The sequence below is a fragment of the Pleurodeles waltl genome, chromosome 12, assembly GCF_031143425.1.
Source record: "Pleurodeles waltl isolate 20211129_DDA chromosome 12, aPleWal1.hap1.20221129, whole genome shotgun sequence".
In the NCBI taxonomy this organism is placed as follows: Eukaryota; Metazoa; Chordata; class Amphibia; order Caudata; family Salamandridae; genus Pleurodeles; species Pleurodeles waltl.
Window position 1 is genome coordinate 553,341,692 of NC_090451.1, and position 17,481 is coordinate 553,359,172.

Consider the following 17,481-nt stretch of genomic DNA (forward strand, 5'->3'; position numbering starts at 1 on the left):
CGCCAAAACTCCGCCCGCCAGCCCAGCGGGAAACACCCTTCCCACGAGGACGCCGGCTCAGAATGGAGCCGGCGGAGTGGGAAGGTGCGACGGGTGCAGTTGCACCCGTCGCGAATTTCAGTGTCTGCAAAGCAGACACTGAAATTCTTTGTGGGGCCCTCTTACGGGGGCCCCTGCAGTGCCCATGCCATTGGCATGGGCACTGCAGGTGCCCCCAGGGGCCCCGCGGCACCCCCTACCGCCATCCTGTTCCTGGCGGGAGACCCGCCAGGAACAGGATGGCGGTAGGGGGTGTCAGAATCCCCATGGCAGCGGAGCGCGCTCTGCCGCCATGGCGGATTCTCAAGGGCAGCGGGAAGTCGGCGGTACACCGCCGACTTCCCGTTTCTGGCCGCGGCTGAACCGCCGCGGTCAGAATGCCCATCGGTGCACCGCCAGCCTGTTGGCGGTGCTACCGCCGACCTCCGCCATGGCGGTAATTACCGCCAGGGTCAGAATGACCCCCTAAGTTTGCAAGACTCTCAGCGTTCACGATGTGATAATGCGAAGATTGTTTTGCTTGTCTGTGTCCCTTTCTGCATAAACTGGTTTAGTGTCATGTTACAATCTTCCTGCTAGGTTCAAACTGGGACACAACTGTGATGGTCTACTTTCAAATATTAGGTTGGTTGTATGACATATGTGTACATGTGCGTGGGAATGTGGATCCAGTATGACCTGTCTGTGTGTATGTTGTCACTGTAACTTCAAGGTCTCCTCCTGAGTTAGTGGCAGCTGATGTTGTTGCAATTGTGTATTGCTCACATCATACACTTGAGAGAAGCCATTGATGACATGTTCACGTACACATGGATGGTCCCACCCTGTCTCTGAACACGTGTGATGTGACTTTCAAATGATCTCCAATTTTGGGCTGGATGAGAGACTGTTTCAGTTGTTTGGATCCGGCATGTGTAATTGTCACATTTGTACTCTTGTTGGGCTCTGTGTATGGTAATGTAACATGTCACATCCTACCCTCTGTGCATACAGTTGTGATGTTTATTTTTGGTGTGATGTATTTTAATGGCATTCTTGATCAATGAGACGACATTCATCTTCAGCTATTTCAAACTAAAGGTGGTCAGAAATGAATAGGCCAAAGCATGATGTGGTGTTTGTGATCTGTGTTTATTTACAAGTGTGGAATACAAGTGATTATAATAAGTTAAGTAAAAAAATTGTTCACAAGCTGTTGGCGCCTACGCACTCCTGCTGCGGTGTTAGGTTGTTCCCCCTCCTGTTGCAGGCCAGCATCCTCCTCATCATCATCCTCAGGCATGTCTGGGTCCGGTTCAAGGAGGGGAATGTTCCTTTGTACACAAATATTGTGAAATATGGCACAAGTGAGTATGATTTTGTATACCATCTCTGGGGAGTATAGTAGGCTTCCGCCAGTGATGTCAAGGCAGCGGAACCTTGACTTTAGGATCCCAAAGGTCCTCTCCACAATGCTGCGGGTCCTCTTGTGGGCGTCATTGTATGCCCGCTCAGCAGCAGTATTTGGGTTCCCATATGGTGTCATTAGCCAAGGCTGGATGCCATACCCCTGATCAGCTGAAAGAGAAACACAGAATGGTATCAATTAGATGTAGGAGGCACTGTTGTACGTATCTTTGATGGCAGTAGTTGTGTTGTGTTGTCTGTGACTATTTTGTGTACTAATGTGACAACCTATGGTTGTTGGTGGAAACTTTGGCATTGTTTTTTTTCCTTGGCTGAGCAAGTGTTTGTTGTCTAACTGTTTGTCAGCAGGATGAATTGGTTTCTCAAGTACAGTGTGCCCTCCCTTGCATTGTGACTTGTGACACAGGTGTCCGTGTGTCCTCACTGTGGGTGTGATGATAGTTCCATGCAGAGTTGAAACATGAAAGGGTATTAGAAACGTTCATATGAACATAGCCAGGCCATCCCATCCCTTAAAAGTTATGCATTGTATTAGTGTACAGGTTATTGTGAGACTTCCAATTTGCAAGGTGACATTTAGGCAACCACAGTCATGAATGTCTTCACACTAAGCTGTGGAGTAAATTCAAATGTGTGAGAGGTTCAATGGTGACTTGTGACACATGGCTAGTGATGTGAGTACCTCAGTGTGTTCCTGTCTAGGTGTTGCTATTGTGGTGTATGGGTTGTTTATCCTAGAGGGTTTCTGTGCAGTGAGTATATAAGTAGATTTTTGTCCTTACCAACAAGTAGTCCATTGCCATACCGTCCATCCTGGAAGTGTTGGTTGATGGTGCAGTGACGGAAGATGAATGCGTCATGTACACTCCCAGGATATTTAGCCACAATGTTGCTGATCAGTCCTTGGTGATCGACTATGGCCTGCACATTGATGGAATGTGTGTGCTTCCTGTTGCGGTAGAGGTGTTCAGTCGCAGCAGGTGGCACAAGGCATTCGTGTGTGCAGTCGATTGCACCAAGGACGTGCGGAAAGCCACTGATGGCGTAGAACCCCTGTTTTGTTTCCTGCTGCTTCTGCACTGTGTTAGGGAAGCAGATGTGGCGGGGTGTCAGTCCAATGATGGCATCCAGTACTTTAGTCAGGAATGCGGAGAAAGATGGTTGTGAGATTCCACCAACCAGGGCACCAGTTGTCTGAAACGAGCCACTTGCCAGCAGGTGAAGTACGGCAAGCAGCTTTGTTTCGGTTGGGATAGTGCGTGGAGTCACTAAAGTGGGGGCCAATTGCTGTTCAATATTTGTCAGCAGCTGCTGAATGGCCTGCCAGTTCAACCGGTACCTCTGGATGATGTCTCGTTCCCTGAGGCCATGCAGGGTTGTTCGTAGGCGGAATATCCTCTCCTGCCTTCTGCGCTGTCTTTGGGGTCCCTGCTGTTGTTGTTGTGGCTGCTGTTGTTGCTGCAGGGCTCTGCGTCTACGTGCACGTTGAAGAAAAAGCACCTCCATGTCTCCCTGTTGCTGCTCTGCTGCTCTGCTGCTCTGTTGTTTGTTCTGTGTGTTCTGATTAAGTACAGGTGTGTTTGCCCCATTTTAACGCCTGCCCTGACCCAGGCGTTAAAATTTCACGCTATTCGTGCTTTGCGCCATTTTTTTGCGCCGCCTGTCGCGCGGGAGTGATTTTTGCCCTGGAGCATAAATACCACGCACCGCTATGTGCGTCTGTTTTTAGACGGGAACGCCTTCCTTGCATCTCATTAACGCAAGGAAGGCGTTCACGCTAAAAAATGACGCTATTTGCCCATACTTTGGCGCTAGACGCGTCTAACGCCAAAGTATAAATATGGCGTTAGTTTTGCGCCGAATTTGCGTCGAAAAAAACGACGCAAATTCGGCGCAAACGGAGTATAAATATGCCCCCAAGGTTGCCCAGTTGAAGGTCTCATCACACGTCTTCAGTGACAGGGTGGGACCATCCACGTGTAGGTGACCATGTCCTCAATGACTTTTCTCAAATTTTGCTACTAATGATACCCATTAGAGACACGATTAGCTGCCACTAACTCATGAGGAGACCTGGACGTTACAGTGACAACATACACCTTGACAGTTGTTACTGGATCAATATTGGACCACACACATGTACATGTACCATCCAATCAACAAAATGGTTGCAAGCAGCCGATCACAGTAGTGTTGTAACCTAGCAGGAAGAATGAAACATGCCTCTAAACCAGGTAATGCATAAAGGGCCACATACATCAACAACCTATTTGCTATCATGTCATAAGGGGGCATATTTATACTCCGTTTGCGCCGAATGTGCGTCGTTTTTTTCGACGCAAATTCGGCGCAAAACTAACGCCATATTTATACTTTGGCGTTAGACGCATCTAGCGCAAAGTATGGGCAAATAGCGTCATTTTTTTGCGTGAACGCCTTCCTTGCATTAATGAGATGCAAGGAAGGCGTTCCCGTCTAAAAAAATGACGGCGACGCAAATCGTATTTATACTCCCGGGCAAAAATCACGCCCGGGAGTGGTCGGGTCAAAAAACCCCGCATTTGCGCCACTTTTTAACGCCTGGGTCAGGGTAGGCGTTAAGGGGCCTGTGGGCTCAAAATGAGCCCACAGGTGCCCTCCCCTGCCCCCAGGGACCCCCCCTGCCACCCTTGCCCACCCCAGGAGGACACCCAAGGATGGAGGGACCCATCCCAGGGACATTCAGGTAAGTTCAGGTAAGTATAAAAATTTTTTTTTTTTTTTTGGGTGGCATAGGGGGGCCTTATTTGTGCCCCCCTACATGCCACTATGCCCAATGACCATGCCCAGGGGACAGAAGTCCCCTGGGCATGGCCATTGGGCAAGGGGGCATGACTCCTGTCTTTACTAAGACAGGAGTCATGTAAATGGCGTCTGGGCGTCGTTTAAAATGGCGCAAATCGGGTTAAGACGATTTTTTAGCGTCAACCTGACTTGCGCCATTTTTAAGACGCCCTAACGCCATTTTTCCCTATGCCGGCGCTGCCTGGTGTACGTGTTTTTTTTCCACGCACACCAGGCAGCGCCGGTCTGCTTGCGCCGGCTAACGCCATTCAATAAATACGGCGCCCGCATGGTGCTTCAGAATGGCGTTAGCCGGCGCAAAATTTTTTGACGCTAAACTGCGTTAGCGCAGTTTAGCGTCAAAAAGTATAAATAAGGTCCAAGGAACGTTGAGATTTTGCCAAAAAATCAATGCAAAATGGTATGTCAGATTTCTCCAAAGAATCAATAGGGCAAACGTCAAATGGGCAAATGGGATTACAGATTAGCAAACAGTGAATCATACCCTATTTGCTTCCATGGTCCTGCTGCTGATGGTTTAGCATTACTGAATTTGGGAAACCCTTGGATAAAGTTGCAAGTCTGGAAGAGCAAACCCTAGCGTGCTGGGGGCCTAAGTCTACCTCTGCTGCCCCCCCAAATATAAATTTTTTATGCACATGTGAAGCACACACATGCATAAGGCGCATGTGTGCCCTACATGTCAAAAGTGAAACACATTTTAGATACATTAACTCGTAAATAGGACATGGTTACCCCCAAAAAAAGTTTAGGCGACAATTGCACTACCTAATTGGCCTTTATTTAATTTTGAATAGCTTGATACATGTGGACACAATTTTGCTAAGGAATACATCCTGGTATCCCATTCATATTTTGAAATTAGCAATTAGCAATTACCTACATATGTGTACAATTATGAGTAATATCCATTCTGGCCAATCATTACCATTGCACTGTGAATACCTTCTATACATCCTATAAGGGACATTTGCTATAGCTAACCCCAAAGTTTATCACTTAGCACCGTTTGGTCATGACAAAAATCATTTCTCAATTTGACAAATGAAAGACATATTTGTCATAATGCGTCATATTTCCACGCATACAGCTTGTGCGTCATAATTTTAGACGCACAGGAGTGCAGATAATGCAGAGTCAAAAATATATTTCATAAATAGATATCATAATATCCTGCATAACATGGCCTCCATTTTTTTCCATTATGCGTCATATTTCCACGCATACAGCTTGTGCGTCATTATTTCTGACGCACAAGAGTGCATATAATGCAGAGTCAAAAATATTTTTCATAATTAGATATCATATTTTGCTGCGGCTTAATTTTCAACTCTAGAACTGTAAAATATGCCTCAAACAAATATAACCTACCAATGCTGACTCTGAATTATTTGCACTCCTATCCGTAAAAAAATATGACGCACAAGCTGTATGCGTGAAAATATGACGCATAGCGGAAAAAAACGTCGGCCATTTTATGCAGGGTGTGATGTAATAGGATATCCTGTTTACAGAATCTGTACAGTGGGTGTACTTTCACTTTCACTTTGCAGTCTCAGATTATTCTAGACTGTGTGGCTGTGTGCAAAGTTTTGTCCTGTGTATTAGTGCTTTTGTGTCCAGTGTGCCATCTCAATTGTGCTTTTGTCATCATTGTCTTGTTGTAGAATACTGTCTGAGTCTGTGTTGTATTAATTTGTCAAGTCCAGTGTTTTTTTTATTGTCTGTGGGAGTCTGCTGTGGGTACTGTAATATAGGGGATAGTTGGGCTCTTCTTCTTAAGTTTTCTTTGTATTTCCCCACTCTACCTTTCCCCATTTCCCCCTTTTCCTTTTTCTACTACTTTTTCCCCTTTGTCAGTGCTGACATGTCTGGTAGGCCACGGCTTTCCAGGATGGGTGAGGAGGAATTGGGGGGGGGGTTTATATGGCTTGTTTGCCATTTCCTCCCACTCATGCTGGAGGCTGGGGGTAGGGTGATACAGGGGTATCACACGGAGGCCCGTAAAGTCCGGTGGGGGAAGGTGCGCCATCATTTGGTGCGTCTATATGGTAGCCAAAGGAATGACCACCAATTGAAGCACCGCTGGGCTGATCTGATCTCCAGGGAGCAAGATCTGCTGGACCACCTGGGAATCAGGATTGGTGGCCATGTTGGTGAGTACAGATCAATTAAGGCCGGTATTTATACTTTTTGACGCTAAACTGCGCTAACGCAGTTTAGCGTCAAAAAAATTAGCGCCGGCTAACGCCATTCTTAAGCGCCATGCGGGCGCCGTATTTATTGAATGGCGTTAGCCGGCGCTAGCAGACCGGCGCTGCCTGGTGTGCGTGGAAAAAAACCACGGGCCATATTTATACTTTTTGACACTAAACTGCGCTAACGCAGTTTAGCGTCAAAAAATTTAGCGCCGTCTAACGCCATTCTGAAGCGCCATGCGGGCGCCGTATTTATGGAATGGCGTTAGCCGGCGCTAGCAGACCGGCGCTGCCTGGTGTGCGTGGAAAAAAACCACGTAGACCAGGCAGCGCCGGCGTAGGGAAAAATGGCGTTAGGGCGTCTCAAAAATGGCGCAAGTCAGGTTGACGCTAAAAAATCGTCTTAACCCGATTTGCGCCATTTTAAACGACGCCCAGACGCCATTTACATGACTCCTGTCTTAGTAAAGACAGGAGTCATGCCCCCTTGCCCAATGGCCATGCCCAGGGGACTTATGTCCCCTGGGCATGGTCATTGGGCATAGTGGCATGTAGGGGGGCACAAATAAGGCCCCCCTATGCCACCCCAAAACAAAACAAAAAAAACAATTATACTTACCTGAACTTACCTGAATGTCCCTGGGATGGGTCCCTCCATCCTTGGGTGTCCTCCTGGGGTGGGCAAGGGTGTCAGGGGGGGTCCCTGGGGGCATGGGAGGGCACCTGTGGGCTCATTTTGAGCCCACAGGCCCCTTAACGCCTACCCTGACCCAGGCGTTAAAAAGTGGCGCAAATGCGGGGTTTTTTGACCCGACCACTCCCGGGCGTGATTTTTGCCTGGGAGTATAAATACGACGCATTTGCGTCGCCGTCATTTTTTTAGACGGGAACGCCTTCCTTGCATCTCATTAACGCAAGGAAGGCGTTCACGCAAAAAAATGACGCTATTTGCCCATACTTTGGCGCTAGACGCGTCTAACGGCAAAGTATAAATATGGCGTTAGTTTTGCGCCGAATTTGCGTCGAAAAAAACGACGCACATTCGGCGCAAACGGAGTATAAATATGCCCCCTAGTGTACACACTCGGTTATGGCACATGAGTTCTATACTAGCAAATCCAATTACAAATTGCAGATATTGAGGGTTGTGATTGTTATCACATACACTGACATATGGAGTCCAGGTAATAGGCGGAGGAGGTGCAGCATTAATGTAGGCTGCATTTGTGATTTTTATGATGAGAAGTTTAGGCTGATGTCACCTATCATGTAGATAATTGTATATGCTATGTGTGAGATGACCTTTGTATGCAGGCTTCCCATGTACTTCCTCTGAGACTTTCAATGATCTATATGATGATATGAGCTGTTACAACTACAGTTAAAGTAATTTCCAATTGACCCATTGTGCTATTCCACACAATGCATTTCCTATGGTAAATAGTTGCCCTTTCTCTTCACAGCTGCAAACATGAGTGCCACACAGAGGCATGAATTTGAGAGGCGGGCCATGAGGTACCAACACATCCTGCAGGTGCAGCAGGGGTTCTGACGGATGGCCCGAAAATACCAGGTGGATCGGGCCTCCAGAGCATGGCGGGCCGCACCGCAGGGTGGCCCAACGTTGCCCACTACAGCCACCACCACCACAACCACCAGTTCTCCCCAAGTGGCCCCAGCAACGGCGGGGACAGTTGTCCCTGCCTCTGCAGCACGACCAGGACCCAGCAATATAAGAGCTGCAGGACAGTCCAGTGGACTACAATCAACTCCCACACAGAGCACCTCTGCCGGCACACAGACAGCAGCAGCACCTCCAATTGACCCTGCGGCATTCCAGTCTTTGGACCGCAAAATTGACAAGTTCATTAGGAAGGTGGACAAGTTGAGCCAGGATGTGGCCTACATAAAGAAGCTGGTCATGTCCATCAGGCGGACCCTACGGAGGGCCAACCTCTAGGACTGATATGGTCTATTTAAATTTATCCCTCCCCTCCCTCCTCTTTCCTTTTTATCATGATTAGTGTGCTTGGGGGATTAGTGTTAGGTTAGTATAGGTTGTTAGCTTAGTTAGTGTTAGGGAGGAGGGTGGGGGTCCTTATTCTTTCTACTTTTCATTATTGAGTGTGTGGGTGGGTGGGTGGGGGTCAATGTTGGGGTTCCTGTCTGTTTAGAATAAAAAAAATATATACAAAAAAAAATACCAAAAAAATATATGATTGTTTAGGATAGTATAGTATGTGTGTAGGTTAGTATGTGTTGGCCTGCATGTGTCCTGTCTCATAATGGTGGGTGAGGGGTTGATGTTTAGATCGATTTGTTATATGTGTAGAGTAAGTTTAGCTTAGGTTACTTAGGGACAGTTGTGGGTTGGGAGTAGTCAGGTTAGATTAGTGTAGGTATGACTTTTCCCTTAGTTGCCTCTGGTGTGATTACTTATGAATAAATATATAGTTAACCCTTTGCAATATGTGTTAACTGCTACTTGATCATGGCCTTGCCATCAATGTAGTGATTGTTGTTCTATGACATTTGTGTCCTATGCTACAAACCAAAGAAATAAGAGGTTTAAAATGGCAGCTACCCCTGTGCTAACTTGGTAAGTATCCACCATTTGATAGAACCACCATTTGGAGTTTACATGGATCACAAAAGATTTATGTTGTTGAGTATGTTTTCTACATCACAAAGTGTGCTTCCAGATTTGGTATTGTGGGGAATGTTTTAGGTCGGACTGCAGTGTGATGTTCAGGGACATCTGTGTAGATGAGGTGTTGTTAACACTCTTGTCTTCTTATCTTCATTACTGACATAGATCATGTGTGTAAAAAATCAGCATGAGTACCTATTTGGAAGTTTACTCAGAAAGGTTGATTGATGCTGTGTTTAGTTGTGTTTGCTTAGATTAGACTGCACAATTCAATGTATTAGTATTGCATGGTGACCACATTTATCATCCACCATTAGTTGACTTTGATTTCTATTGATGTAGCATTATTCTGTCCAACACAGCATGATTCTGTGTGATTTCTCCCTTCATCAGTTATTCTCCTCAGGATGGGCAGGCTATGATGCAATCCTGGCCACTGCACAGATGTATCAGACTACATGATGTCAGGACAGTTGTATTGACAAGCTACATGGTTGTCACCCAGGCACTTTTGAGTTATCTACTGCACAGTTGATGTGTCAAATTACACAGAGACATATTAGGGGGCATATTTATACTCTGTTTGCGACGGATTTGCGTCGTTTTTTTTTTACGCAAATCCGACGCAAAGCTAACTCCATATTTATACTTTGGCGTTAGACGCGTCTAGCGCCAAAGTCCTTGGAGTTTGCGTCATTTTTTAGCGTGGACACCTACCTTGCGTTAATTATATGCAAGGTAGGCGTTCCCGTCTAAAAAATGACTCCCAGGCCTGTGCGCCTTATTTAAACTCCCGTGCAAAAATGACGCACGGGAGTGGGCGGGCCTTAAAAAATTACATCCAGCCACGTTAGCGTCATTATTTAACGCATGCTCAGGGCAGGCATTAAGGGACCTGTGGGCTCGGAAGGAGCCCAGAGGTGCCCTCCCCTGCCCCCAGGGACACCCCCTGCAACCCTTGCCCACCCCAGGAGGACGCCCAAGGATGGAGGGACCCACCCCAGGGACATTAAGGTAAGTGCAGGTAGGTATTTGTTTTCGTTTTTTTTTGTGGCATAGGGGGGCCTGATTTGTGCCCCCCTACATGCCACTATGCCCAATGACAATGCCCAGGGGACATAAGTCCCCTGGGCATGGCCATTGGGCAAGGGGGCATGACTCCTGTCTTTGCTAAGACAGGAGTCATGTCAATGGCGTCTGGGCGTCAAAACAAAATGGCGCAAATCGGGTTGAGGCAAGAATTTTGCCTCAGCCTGACTTGCCCCATTTTTTGACGCCCAAGCTCCATTTTCCCCTACGCCGGCGCTGCCTGGTGTGAGTCATTTTTTTTGACGCACACCACTCCGCAGCGCCGGCTAACGGCGGCTAACGTCATTCAATAAATACGGCGCCCGCATGGCGCTTTCGAATGACGTTAGCCGGCGTTACATTTTTTGACGCACAACTGCGTTGGCGCAGTTGTGCGTCAAAAAGTATAAATATGGCCCTAGGTGTGCAAGTGCTATTTATTGATAGGTGCTGTAGTGCAGTATGTACATTGTCCAGGTTTGCTGAGTCCGTTCTAGTGCAATCTTACATGGTGATCCTACAGAAGGGGTGTGGATGATGCTCCTGACATGCTGGGGTGATGTTACCGACAGTGCAGAGGGACAGGATTTGCCAATTAGTGGGAGAGAGACATTGACTGGCAATGCTGACAAGTTATACAGTGGTTAGCAGAACAGTCATTGAGTATAGTTGTAGTGAGACTGGCAATTGACAAAACGTAGGACCTTGGTCAAAGTAGGCCATGGTGCAGGGACTGGTGCTTCCCGGTACTCTTCCGTGTGAATGTGATCTGTTCCATGTCTTCTTCTTCTGATGTGTGTGTTGCCTGCTTTGTCCTTGTTGTTGTTGGTTGTGAAGGGGCAACACACACCTCAGTGTTAGAAGATGTGGAGTCAGACATCCCGGTGGCTGCTCCCTGTGAAGGTCTTAAGGGCAGTACTGCAGCAAGGAGGGCCTGCTGGTTTTTGAGAATAGCAGCTACATCACGATGGTAGGCAGCCAGGTCAGCCCTGAGGGAGTCATGATTGCATTCGTGCATGCAGTGGAAAGTTTGGGGTGCGAGGTGTTGTGGCAACTCCCTTACTGCAGTGGTGAATTCCTTGACAGTTTCTTGTAGTCCTTGCAGTATGGATGTTAGGGCTTGCATAGCTGCTGCCTGATCTGCAGATGACATCATGCACGAGCGCACCCCATCAAGGCTGGCTGCCATAGTTTGCATCCCCACCCCACCTCCTTGGCCAGCTCCCGCTGTACTCCAACAACAGTTCTTTCAAAGCTGGTGCCAGTGTCGTCAGAGTCCTCAGCTGTGTAGGAGCTGGCAGGTCTTGCAATTGGGGTGGTGGGTGGTTCTTCTGTGATGGATGCTTGTTCTGTGCTCCTCCTTGTGACTGAAGGTGGGGTCTGGAGGGTTTCAAGGACCTTTTGGATGGTCTCCTGGGGAATGTTTATGGGCTCGTCATCCATGTCATCAGGGAAATCTGGGACAGGCATATCGGCAGGAGATCCATGTTCCTCTGCAATGAACAGGGTACAATTAGTGTGTCTGTGTTGTGACAATTTTGACGTAACATGCCAGCCTTTTGATGAATTCACTTTGTGATCTTGTTTGGTATTGGTATCTGCTGTCCTTCATTTGGGCATTGTTATAGGCCTATGGCCCACCTGTGTGTCATATTTATGATATTGAGTTATCAGACTTGTCTGCCTACTTGCCTCTAGGTGTTGCTTTATACCAAATAGAGAATAGCCAGCTTTTTGTCCTACTCAACCCTCCGTGTATATCCATTCTCATGGTGAGACCTTTCACTGGCTGTGGGTGGTCTGATGGTCCTGGCAGCACAATTGCCTCTCAGGACCTGCCCCAATCCCTGATTGTTCACATTGTCTTAAATGTAATTGACATGTGGCATATCCTATGTATGGCAATGTTATGATGTGATATGGATGTAGACATTGTTAATGTGTCCTGCTGATGTTGGGTAATGTGTGTTACATTGGATTGCCCTGATTATCGTATCAATGTCCTATTTGGTCTTCTGACTGTGCAGGTGTATTTCAGTGACCAGTTCCATGTGCCCCCCTCCTCAATGCTGTTGTCTGAGCAGTATGACATTTGTGATGTAGCCTTGTTTGCCAGGCACGGGAAGGACCCTGACATATGCAGCATGGGTGTGTCCTTAGTGCTGTGTCGCTCCTATTGCTGTTTACTTTGGCTGATGTATATGACAACTATGGACATTGACATATGAGTGTACTGGGGCCTTTGTCTTCTTTCAGGAAATTGTTGCAGATGTCATCCTCACCCCCTAATTTAGGTATGTATGTTCCATGGGGAGGTTACTGTCATTGGCTTCTATAGCTGCACAGAGATCAGAGGTGGTAGTGTCAACTGTTGTTGCAGTTACATTGCAGTTGTTGTTTTGGCTAGAGGATTGCTGCTAGGGCCCTAGTTAATGTAGGAGATATTTTGGCTGACGAATGCCAGGATGTAAGTTTGACGTAGTGGCCTTCCCTCCTGTCGAGGCTTTCCCTTTGCTCCATTGTTGGCATGACAGGATGCCCCCATGGGACTGTTGTTGGTGTAGTGTTATTTTGTGCCCCAGCTTCTGTATGTGCAGGCCATGCCCCCATGCCATACCCCTTTACCCATGCCACTCTATGTATATGATGACTTACATCCAATGTGCAGTAGGTATTCCCCCCCTGCTTACAGTCAACATTATTGTATTTTAAATCCCCATGCGACTTACCCTGCATGTGCGTTGTCTCGTGGTAGTCTGCACTGTCCTGTCCTTGAATCCCTGTGACGATCTCCTCGGGGATGACGGCTGCAACCATCTCCTCCATGTGGTCCAGGGCCTCCTGGTGTGCTGGACTCCCACCTCCAGTCGGCAGTGCTGCCTTCCTGTTCCTGGCCATTTTTTCCTTTGTCCTAAATTTGCAGTCATGCCAGCGTTTCTTTCACTCGGTGACTGTTCTGCATACCTCAGCCACACTGTTGATCTTTTCAACAATTTGTTGCCATATGGCCTCTCTCCTACTGATTGGCAACTTAGAGGTGATGAACAGTTGGTGCTGGTGTTCCGTCACCTCAATTACCAGGATTTCCTGCTCCTCTGCACTGAAGCAACACTTTCTTTTTTTTCTATATATGTCCTGGTTCTTGTATGGATCATCCTGGCTGGTTCCTGGTCTGCTGTCATCTTCCTGGGGTCTGTAGTGGCATCTGGGATCCATTTTGGCTCTCCTCTGCTGAAATGGCAGTGTTCGCGGGTATTTTTGACGCTATTGCGTAAAAAAAAAACGGCGCATATCCGGGTTGCGGTGTCGTAAATCGACGCACAGTCATTTACGCAGCGTTAACGTCGTTTACGTTTACGACTTGACGCCGCGATGTGCGTAAAAAAAAAATGACTCCCACTTGTTGATTGCGCCGCCGTGCATCAAAGTATAAATTTGACGCCCGCATGGCGCAACGAAATGGCGTTAGCCAGCGTTAACATTTTTGACGCAAAACTGCGGCGGGGCAGTTTTTCATCAAAAAGTATAAATATGGCCCCAACTTTCTCTCACAAAGGAAACAGCAGACAGCCCACAGGTGTACCCCAACTGCTAATACTTTTGTCTTCAACAAACGATAAACAGTCTCACCTGTGGCAAGACCTCAAAAAATTGAATGAAACTCGTAAACGCTCCTCTCCACGTAAATCTTTAGTAAAAGGAGAAAGATTAATTCTTTTTGAAGAGAAACCCGAGTGTGTTACAAGCTGAGCCTAGCAGGGCATGTGGCGCCACAAACAGAGACCCTGCCATTGCGAGGGCGAGGGTCCGAGAGGTGGTTTTTCGCCCTACTTAACAGGGCAAGAACCACAGGGGAGAGCAAAACAGCCCAAACGTTCAAGGCCCCTGCTTCAAGTAGAGAAAGAAAAAATGGTGGACCGTTTTCAGGGTTCTGTCTGGGCATATGCAAATTTCGGTGGCACTCGCCTCAGCTGATTGGCCAGGGTGAGTCTGCTGGGCAGGGAAAAGGGAAAGCTGGAGGCAGGCTGTAAGTGAAGTGGGCGCGCAGGGAAACGTTTTCCTATAGATTGTGGCCCGTATTTATACTCCGTTTGCGCCGAATTAGCGTCGTTTTTTTTTACGCAAATTCGGCGCAAAACTAACGCCATATTTATACTTTGGCGTTAGACGCGTCTAGCGCCAAAGTATGGGCAAATAGCGTCATTTTTTTGCGTGAACGACTTCCTTGCGTTAATGAGATGCAAGGAAGGCGTTCCCGTCTAAAAAAATGACGGCGACGCAAATGCGTCGTATTTATACTCCCGGGCAAAAATCACGCCCGGGAGGTGGCGGGTCAAAAAACCCTGCATTTGCGCCACTATTTAACGTCTGGGTCAGGGTAGGCGTTAAGGGGCCTGTGGGCTCAAAATGAGCCCACAGGTGCCCTCCCCTGCCCCCAGGGACCCCCCCTGCCACCCCTGCCCACCCCAGGAGGACACCCAAGGATGGAGGGACCCACCCCAGGGACATTCAGGTAAGTTCAGGTAAGTATAATTTTTTATATTTTTTATTTTTTTTTGGGTGGCATAGGGGGGCCTTATTTGTGCCCCCCTACATGCCACTATGCCCAATGACCATGCCCAGGGGACATAAGTCCCCTGGGCATGGCCATTGGGCAAGGGGGCATGACTCCTGTCTTTACTAAGACAGGAGTCATTTAAATGGCGTCTGGGCGTCGAAAATAATGGCGCAAATCGGGTTGAGGCGATTTTTTTGCCTCAACCTGACTTGCCCCATTTTAAGACGCCCTAACGCCATTTTCCCCCTACGCCGGCGCTGCCTGGTCTACGTGTTTTTTTTCCACGCACACCAGGCAGCGCCGGTCTGCTAGCGCCGGCTAACGCCATTCCATAAATACGGCGCCCGCATGGCGCTTCAGAATGGCGTTAGACGGCGCTAAATTTTTTGACGCTAAACTGCGTTAGCGCAGTTTAGCGTCAAAAAGTATAAATATGGGTCTGTGTGTATTGAATGCCACTGATGCCACAGTAAGGCTTTGCAGCGCTAATAGTATTCCCATTAGACACCACCCAGGTACGCAGCAGCAGGCAGGTGAAAAAAAGGGAATACCGAGCAGAAGCTGAGGTATCAATGGTAAATGCTGGCTTTTTTTCTCCCTGCAATGCTTTCCTGACACGGTTATCTTCTGGTAGATTTTGCCAGACATTTGTGTGCAGTGTCAAAGCAATTAGACAGAATGTTGAACCCAGTTCTGCTGCAAAAGAGTGCTGCTTACCTTCCCATGGCCTCAGAGGCAGCACACTTTAAAGCAGCTCGGCCTGCTTGTATCACTATCCCTTTCGGTTGGAGTCGCTCTCTGGGCCTTTTGTCTCCATGATAATTGACCCTTTCCTGCAATAACCATCCCATCCAAATGCAGTGGGCCACCACCATGCTCCAGAACAAGTCATGTGCTTTCAGGCACATCCTCTAGCTGAGCCTGAATCTAAAAGGATCTAGCTAGCTAGGCCAGAGTCACAAGCCAGACACCCCCTTTCAAAAGAATCTGAGAGGGAGCCAGCCCGGGACTAGCCATCTTTACACCTCCCAAGGCACCCAGAACTAGCCTCCTGTATACCTCCAAGGGCACCAACAACGGGCAAACCCTATGAAAAGCACAGCCTGAGTGTTGGTGGCCACCTGTGAAAAGTAGGGTGACCCCTGGCCTGCTGGCAGCAGAGATGTTGGGAGCAGAGACAATCTAATGCCTGCTGTCGTGATGATTCAAGACAGCCAAGAAAAGCAGCCTCACGCTCCGCAGAAATTCTTTCCCATGAGCCACCTGGCCTATGCAAATGAGTAGACAGCAGGCCTCAGAACAAAACACCAACTTCCTCTGGCAAATGAAACAGCAGACAGCCCACAAGTGTACCCCAACTGCTAGCACTTTTATCTTCAACAAACGATAAACAGCCTCACCTGTGGCAAGGCCTCAAAAAATTGAATGAAACTTGTAAACGTTTTTCTCCACGGAAATCTTTAGTAAAAGGCGAAAGATTTATTCGTTTTGAAGAGAAACCCGAGTGTGTTACAAGCTGAGCCTTGCAGGGCATGTGGCGCCACAAACAGAGACCCTGCCATTGCGAGGGCGAGGGTCCGAGAGGTGGTTTTTCGCCCTACTTAACAGGGCAAGAACCACAGGGGAGAGCAAAACAGCCCAAACGTTCAAGGCCCCTGCTTCAAGTAGAGAAAGAAAAAATGGTGGACCGTTTTCAGGGTTCTGTCTGGGCATATGCAAATTTCGGTGGCACTCGCCTCAGCTGATTGGCCAGGGTGAGTCTGCTGGGCAGGGAAAAGGGAAAGCTGGAGGCAGGCTGTAAGTGAAGTGGGCGCGCAGGGAAACGTTTTCCTATAGATTGTGTGTATTGAATGCCACTGATGCCACAGTAAGGCTTTGCAGCGCTAATAGTATTCCCATTAGACACCACCCAGGTACGCAGCAGCAGGCAGGTGAAAATAAGGGAATACCGAGCAGAAGCTGAGGTATCAATGGTAAATGCTGGCTTTTTTTCTCCCTGCAATGCTTTCCTGACACGGTTATCTTCTGGTAGATTTTGCCAGACATTTGTGTGCAGTGTCAAAGCAATTAGACAGAATGTTGAACCCAGTTCTGCTGCAAAAGAGTGCTGCTTACCTTCCCATGGCCTCAGAGGCAGCACACTTTAAAGCAGCTCGGCCTGCTTGTATCACTATCCCTTTTCGGTTGGAGTCGCTCTCTGGGCCTTTTGTCTCCATGATAATTGACCCTTTCCTGCAATAACCATCCCATCCAAATGCAGTGGGCCACCACCATGCTCCAGAACAAGTCATGTGCTTTCAGGCACATCCTCTAGCTGAGCCTGAATCTAAAAGGATCTAGCTAGCTAGGCCAGAGTCACAAGCCAGACACCCCCTTTCAAAAGAATCTGAGAGGGAGCCAGCCCGGGACTAGCCATCTTTACACCTCCCAAGGCACCCAGAACTAGCCTCCTGTATACCTCCAAGGGCACCAACAACGGGCAAACCCTATGAAAAGCACAGCCTGAGTGTTGGTGGCCACCTGTGAAAAGTAGGGTGACCCCTGGCCTGCTGGCAGCAGAGATGTTGGGAGCAGAGACAATCTAATGCCTGCTGTCGTGATGATTCAAGACAGCCAAGAAAAGCAGCCTCACGCTCCGCAGAAATTCTTTCCCATGAGCCACCTGGCCTATGCAAATGAGTAGACAGCAGGCCTCAGAACAAAACACCAACTTCCTC

The 17,481-nt window shown here is 48.0% G+C and overlaps 2 non-coding genes across 2 annotated transcripts; both read right to left on the reverse strand.

Annotated features, from left to right (window-relative positions):
• Window positions 1-13,828: 13,828 nt before the first annotated feature.
• LOC138268887 (U5 spliceosomal RNA) lies at window positions 13,829-13,944 on the reverse strand. The gene has a single exon (XR_011200182.1). It is a non-coding gene; the product is annotated as a U5 spliceosomal RNA (small nuclear RNA).
• A 2,212-nt stretch (window positions 13,945-16,156) lies between these two features.
• Window positions 16,157-16,272, reverse strand: LOC138268843 (U5 spliceosomal RNA). The gene has a single exon (XR_011200141.1). It is a non-coding gene; the product is annotated as a U5 spliceosomal RNA (small nuclear RNA).
• Between the last annotated feature and the right edge of the window lie 1,209 nt (window positions 16,273-17,481).